Source organism: Parasteatoda tepidariorum, chromosome 4, assembly GCF_982258835.1.
Source record: "Parasteatoda tepidariorum strain Cologne lab strain chromosome 4, Ptep-v5.0, whole genome shotgun sequence".
NCBI classification, from domain to species: domain Eukaryota; kingdom Metazoa; phylum Arthropoda; class Arachnida; order Araneae; family Theridiidae; genus Parasteatoda; species Parasteatoda tepidariorum.
This window is the reverse complement of record NC_141758.1, coordinates 90,880,724-90,888,239: the sequence shown is the minus strand read 5'-3', so window position 1 is coordinate 90,888,239 and position 7,516 is coordinate 90,880,724. Positions and strand designations below refer to the sequence as shown.

Here is a 7,516-nt window from a genome sequence, read left to right as displayed (position 1 = left end):
ATAATTATATTACGGGTGAAAGTTTCTTTTATCAATTCATTTTTAAAATCTTTTTTTATGAAAACAACTTTCAAAGCTACATTTAACTGAATAAAATATTTATTCCTACCAGTAGGTGAAACGAAGTTCATGTGATCATGCTGAGCAGGTGTTTCGCTTTCAGAAAATAAATATTTATTTTCATTGTTATTTCATTATGAACTTGCGAGGCTCGGTGGTCTAGGGGTATGATTCTCGCTTTGGGTGCGAGAGGTCCCGGGTTCAAATCCCGGCCGGGCCCTAGTAAACTTTTTATATTTTAATTTTATTAATAATGTCATTTTTTGTTATTGTTTTGAAATTAGAGATATAATGCTGTAATAGTTTTGAAACAAACAACTGTTAATAAAAATGAGAAAATGTGATTTTATTATAGTTTTCGTTCAAAATCCTCTTTCCCGGTTTTACGTTTAAAAAAATCTAAATACTTCAGTCGCCTACTTTTGTACCACAAATTATACGCTGAATAAACTATTTATTTTGTTTATAAATTAATATTATTATTCGATAATTCTACCATTTTCAAATGCATACATTTACCGAATCAACTGCTCACTGAATTTAACTGATTATCCTAATTTCTGCGTCATTAATACAGGGAGCGAACAATAAGAATACTTGTGATATTATGATAAAATTTGTATTGCGATCATCCTATTTGTGACGCAATTTTCTTAGCGTCTCATCAGGAATTGGTGCTGCAATAGTGCAGCATTTATGATGTTATACACTGTCATTATTTCGTTTTGATTAAGACGGATGCAAATGTATTGTAATGTAAATATAAACTTTACGGTGCAATTAAAATAATAACGACACAACTTATATGTCTGTGAAACAAATGCGGTCAAAATGTTTCATGTGTTCCATCATAAGCTGGTGATATTTTATGTTGCAAAAGTGGACCACTTGGAATGTTGCATACTAGGGAGTGAATTCCAGAGGGAGATTCAGTATTGGAATCTGAAACGTGTTTGTGGTATTAGCAATAACGACAATTTTATCTCCCCTGCAACATTACCAAGAGAAGCTCCAAAAGCAACAACAGGAGAGAGATTTGAAAAGCAATCCCCCCTATTGGTTGTCCAATTAGTTTTTATAAACTGGATCCACTGGCTTCAGCACTCTTCAGTTAAACTTTAACTTTCGGCGATTAGCATGGTGAAGCTGTTCTGGTCCACTTATTGTACCAGCCGTTAGCAGAAGGTTAAAAGTCTAAATTTCTGAATATTAAATATATTTACTTAATAATTAACTATAATATTTAACTTACTAAATGAAAACGTAAAGGGTTAGAAGTGATTATTACATCTCATTTCCCTTTCGTAAACATCAATATTGTGCAAAATTTTCCTTTTGGTTAAATAGTAAGAGTCTGTATTTATAGATGGCACCACAATACTGGCTTTTTCCGATAGGGTGCCACATATCTTTTCGGTACCTAAGTAAAAGAATATCTAATTATCTCTTATACTAGAAGAAAAGAGAGAAAGAAATAAAAAAGAAATTAGTTTTAATCTATTACTCTTGAAGTTTTCAAGATTTATGGAAATCGGTAACATTTTTGCGTTTTGAATAGTAAGATGTCCCGCAGTGGACTGATCGTTAAGACACGGTTCCCAGCAGAAGTCACGCATCACTGACTGCGGTCAGTGTGCAGGTGGGTGACCACTTGGATCAGTCTGCGTAGGGACCGAGGGTGTGCGATATTGGTCCTCGTTAAACTGTTTTACCGTAAAGTGCTCGACTTCGCGTGCAGGTCGTCGGGCTACCGAAGCGGAGGTGCCATCCCCTCAGCAGAGGATCAAAATTGTGATGGCATGTCTTCGGATCATCCTCAGGGACGTTTCCCAGACCGTCGCCAATAGCCCATTGTGCAGCTCTAGTGCGACGTAACGGAACTAATCAATCAATGAATAGTAAGATTTATCGTAATCGGTAACATATTTGCGTTTTGAATGGTAAGATTTATGGTAATCGGTTACATATTTGCGTTTAGAATGGTAATATTTATGGTAATCGATAACATAATTCGTAAATGAACTTTACGCTGAATTACAGAAATAATTGCTCATAACGACCACAGCCGTAACCGGTCAACTTTAATAATACTTTTTCCCCCTCAAAAGATTTTAAATTCTAAATGTCTATAAGCAATCGTAAGCAAATAACATCATTTTCACTGTATGCTACAAACTATCGCCTAGTGCTAACATTATCCTTTTTTATATATAAAACTTTAAGCAAATAAAATTAAGCAACAGTGTTAAGTCTCGATTAATGAAACAAAAACTGTAACAAAGGAACAAAAAACTGCATTAAAGAGACGTTTGCATCGTATTATAGAATTTAAACTTCTGTTATGATTATTGGGTACTTTTCCTTTCCATGGAGTCGAAAACAACTGCTATTTTACTATTGACGCCATCGATGCTTAATTAATTGTGAAATAGTTCTAAACCAGTTCTCGTGTCTGAAAAAAAGTCTCAATACTGAAACAATAGAGGAAATGATTGGAGTTGTTGTAAAAGTTTTGATTTGGGTCCAATATAGAAACCTGCTATTTTATCTTTCCCATTAAGTGAGCTTTCTTCCTATCTTTAATCTTTTGATGGCCTTAGAGAAAACGTTAAAATGGGGATAAACTTAATTGTCACTGTCTAGACAAGCGATATAGCCTCTTTTGTATATTTTTTAGTTGAGTTGAATGACATTGAAACCAAATCGATAAGGCTAACCCTTCAAAAGTTAGAGAAATTTGATTATTATTAAAAAAAATTCTAATATTTGATTATACCTATTTACTTATCTGAATTTTCAATCTAGTCAACCTCAGCTCTTACGATAAATCTAATAAGACTGATACGAAGCTGCCAGAAATAACAGCTCAATCGTTATTAACGTTTGCTATTGATAAAAGTACACACCTACCCACACCTCTGGCATATTTATATTGACAGGCAAAATATTCAGTCATAAGAACTATAAAAATGTTCCCCAATGTTTGAATTACTTATGTTTAGTTCACTAATGTTTAAATACGTTAGCTACCAATTTAATTTAAGAGAAAAGCATAGTTTTGTAATTAAAGATGAAAATAACATTTCATATTACATTATTAGCATACCATAATATAATTTTAAGTACGTAGTAACTACTGCTGCGGTATACTAGTAATTAAGTTTATATTAGTCAGTTAACAATAAGCTAATATATATTTTCTTTTACTGTCAATTATTTTTCAAACTTTAAAATCTAAAGTATTGATTTTAAATCAATGAAATAAGTCCATTGTCAGAATAAAAAGAATAATCTTTGCTTAGTTTTAGGAAAAAAAATGGAATTTTTATTTTACTTACATTTGTTTATATTTAACTTATTCATCAATTATTTAACTTACACATAAATCTTTTATTTTTGAAACAATAACCTTCTTACCAGTACTCAACTGATGCAGAATTTTGTGCTTTGCATTTTATGTGATTTCGATGTGAAATGAGAAACTTTCTGTCAATTTCGGAAAAAAATGACTGAAATTATTCTGGCCAAAGCTAAGTTGAGAGTGAAAAGCTTTTGATCCAATCATTAAGAGTTTTTTTTTCTAATTGCGGATACTGAACTTTTACGTTCTTCGCCTAGGACGATGCCAGAAGTATTACTCATTTAACGTTACCCAATGGGCACCTGTGAACCTTGGTCACGGAGGCGAGTCTCATTACCCACGCCACACTGCCACAGATATCCGTTTATAGAGTTGGTCATATTCCCTCATTACACAATTTTTTTTCCATAACCGTCGTTGAACAGACGACCCAATTTTATGGGTTTACGACTACTAATGTTCAACTCCGTAGCCTTGTAATTTTGAACCCAATCCAGAAGACAGGGGAACTCCTGGATCGAGTATTGGGAGAAGTTTGGCATCGTGGAGGACTTTTCGATGGAGCTAGCCCGCAATCGCGTTACATGGAGAGGAAAATCACGTTAACCTCCCACGGTGAGCCTGAGGACAAGGGGACTCTAACCCATGATACGCCTACCACTGAGGATATTTCACGTTAGCACTGTGGTCGGTGCAAGCCGGATGCGGAATTCGTATCGACTGGGATTCAAACCCGGTTCGCCTCATTGGAAGGCGAACGCTCTATCCCCTGAGCCATTGTGGCTCACATATAGCACAACAGAGAACAACAAACAGAGAGAAATGTCTATGTCCAGAGTGGGATTCGAACCCTCAGCCAATGACTTCGCAGTCAGGCTCGCTAACCGCTCAATCATCTGGCCGACATCAATCTATATACATAATAACAAACGCGGCAGTGTGTGTGTCTGTAATCACAATATATCGCCCCAGAAGCCTCGCCCAGGCACGAAACTCGGCACATAATTGTGTTTTGACATAATGAAGAAGTATTTTTTTCCTTTTTCAAAAATTTGGATTAGTTTTTTAGTTATCAGTCATTTTGTAAGAAAATCTATGCTTTTTCGTCTTTAAAGAGCCTTATTCAAAAAACTATTAAAAAATGCATATACTTTTCTCCACTCTTATAAATGTATGCTAATGCGAACCTTACAATTGAAATATTAATTTTCGACAACTTAAACCAATAATATACGAAGGAATTAATAATTTAATTGTAAGGTTCGCATTAGTTTACATTTATCAAAGTGGAGAAAAGTTTAACTTTTGTATTAAAAATATGTGGCAACATATTCGATACGTAAATAGAACGCTTCGCTTTGATATATTTTATTTTATTTTGTAACCGTCGTTGAATAGCCGACGCAATTTCATGGGTTTACGACTACTAATGTTCAACTCCGTAGCCTTGTAATTTTGAACCAATCCAGAAGACAAGGAAACTCCTGGAATATTGAAGTTTCATGATTTGCTTTCATAGTAATTGTTGTTCTAAAGTATTCGTTGACTTCTTAAAAACTCGATTAATGACATGGCGGAACCGCCTTCCAAAAAACTTTGTATTTTGTCAAAGAAAAAGATATTAGGAGATTCTCAAAGAAGAAGAAGGGCCCAAGAAACGTCTGTGGAACGTCAAAGAAGGATGGAACATGACCGAATTTCGACAAGCAATTCTAGAGCCCAAGAAGTATCAGAGAAACGTCAAAGAAGATTAGAAGAGGTTTTCAGCTATTGGCTAATGATGATTTCGAAAGCAACTTTTGTATGATTTTACAATTTCTAAGGCCTTTTTTTAAAAAAAAAAAAAAACAAGTCTCCACCTGATAGTTATATTATAGGTTAGGTAACCATAGGCCTTAGGTTACCATTGCAAAGTTACATCTTCAAACATCCTCAAGAGCTATAACACATCTGCAGCAGAACTGGATATGAAGACAAAATTGCAGGACAGGAACACTTTAATTGTCCACTAATCTTCAGATTTCCTGCTATGTTTTAAGAAACTTCATTAGTGAAAACCTTTAGCGTGGCGGACTGCTGGCCGCCTTTGGCGGCTAGTAACAAATAAAACAAATCGTTCACAACGATAGCAAATTTTAAAATTTTTTTCTCCAATTGTGAACATTTGCTTTTTTTTATTAGATAGTTTTTACTGAGTATAACTACGAAATATACTACTCATGTATTTGTATTTCATGTAGGATTGATAATGGCAAATTACCCCCTTAATAGAAATAATTTATGACATAAGTTTGCTTAAAAGAAGTGAAATTAATTCCGTTTTATGTGATATTTATGTCTTACTTTTGAATCCTGGTGTCCATAGAATAATGACAAATAGAATCAAATTTGTGCTACTTTTTAAGAATTAAGAATTCTACCTAAATATATTAATATATATAAAAATTAATAATTCATTAACACAGAAATCAGTAATTTCTACTTAAATATATTAACTTTGCCCCTTAAAACTTACAAAATAAACAAAAAATATGCACTGAGAAAAAAAGTAGGTACAAAACTACTAGACTCTATTGAAATTTACCATACTTCTGGCTCTATAGGAACACCAAAAAACTCTGCAATTTTTACGGAAGCGATAATGACTTTTATGAAATTTCGTGCTTGGTATACAAAAGATTTATTGGGTAAGTTTACTTTTCACTTTTTACATTTTTTACTAAATAGGTAACAAAAACTTCAATTTAGAATTTTTGGAAAACCTTTACCGTATAAACGGGAAAATTACCAAATGGATGGTTTAAATACCGTTATGTAGGTTTTGTAAACCACAATTATATATTTTTTTTATCATAAGCGTCATTATGATACATCATTTCACTAGAACTTTTCCTCCGTTTTTTTGCTTCATCTAATAACATAAATGCACCACATAGGATGAATTGTGACAGTATATGACTTGAAGATTTTTGCTTTATTTCGTAGTTTTGAAAAATACCGATTTATTGTATATTTACTTTTTTATGCTTAGTCTAAAGATATTCAGGTAGTAATTTATATTTATGCCTCCAATTTTTACCGAAGCGATAATGATTTTTATAAAATTTCGTGGATGGTATACAAAAGATTTATTGGGTTATATTTACTTTTCATTTTTGCATTTTTTACTAAATACATGGTAAAAAGAACTTTTGAAAATCAGAATTTTTGGTACACCATTACCGTACAAGCGGGAAAATTACCAAATGGATGTTTTAAATACCGTTATGTCTGTTTTGTAAACATACTTTTTTTTATCATTACGTTAATTTTGCAAGAGTTTTTTCCTCAGTGTAGATTTATTAATTTCTTATTCCTTTTAAGAATTTTTTTTAATTTTTTGGACCTCCGAAATTTTAATATTGAAGAAAAAAGAAATAACTACTTCACGAGTAATTTTCACTTTTTTTCTAACTTGGAGCCTTTTAAATACAAGCATTTAATACGATAATAAATCCAACAGTCTCAATAATAATATATATAGACAAAACGTAATCAGCAAATGCAAGGCAAAATGTAATCAGCAACACAACATAAGCTTATATTGTAATTTATTTCAAAAAAAATTTTTTTGTCAAGAGTTTGTTAAAATGTGTTTTTTTTTATTCATTTACAGTCCCCTGGCAATATTATTCGACGCATTTTAGGAATCTATGTTAAAGATTAGTTATCAGGTGATACTATACAGCTGTATTGCTTTTAATCGGAGGAAGCAGGTTTGCATTTGCTTACAACTCCTGTATCAATTGATTAACATTGTAATGCAATACGTTGAAAATAATTATATATATAAAGTATATAAAAAATCTTTTGAATAAAAACCCATTACATGTATGTTTAAATACGAAAGTATTGCATATAAACTCGTGCAAATCATGTCATTATTAAAAAACTACAGTGTGTCTATTAATTTGATCTAATTATTGTAATATACTAATAAAATGCTTGATGTGAAAGATATTCTATATATAATATTTCGTCTACTTTATCCTATTGTCAAATTTATATTATATATCGTCTAATTTAACTAATTGATACACTAACGTAAAAGAGTGC

General features: G+C 32.3%; 1 non-coding gene across 1 annotated transcript; it reads left to right on the top strand.

Moving 5' to 3' along the window:
• The first annotated feature begins 208 nt into the window (after nucleotides 1-208).
• TRNAP-UGG (transfer RNA proline (anticodon UGG)) lies at nucleotides 209-280 on the top strand. The gene has a single exon. It is a non-coding gene; the product is annotated as a tRNA-Pro (tRNA).
• Nucleotides 281-7,516: the final 7,236 nt, after the last annotated feature.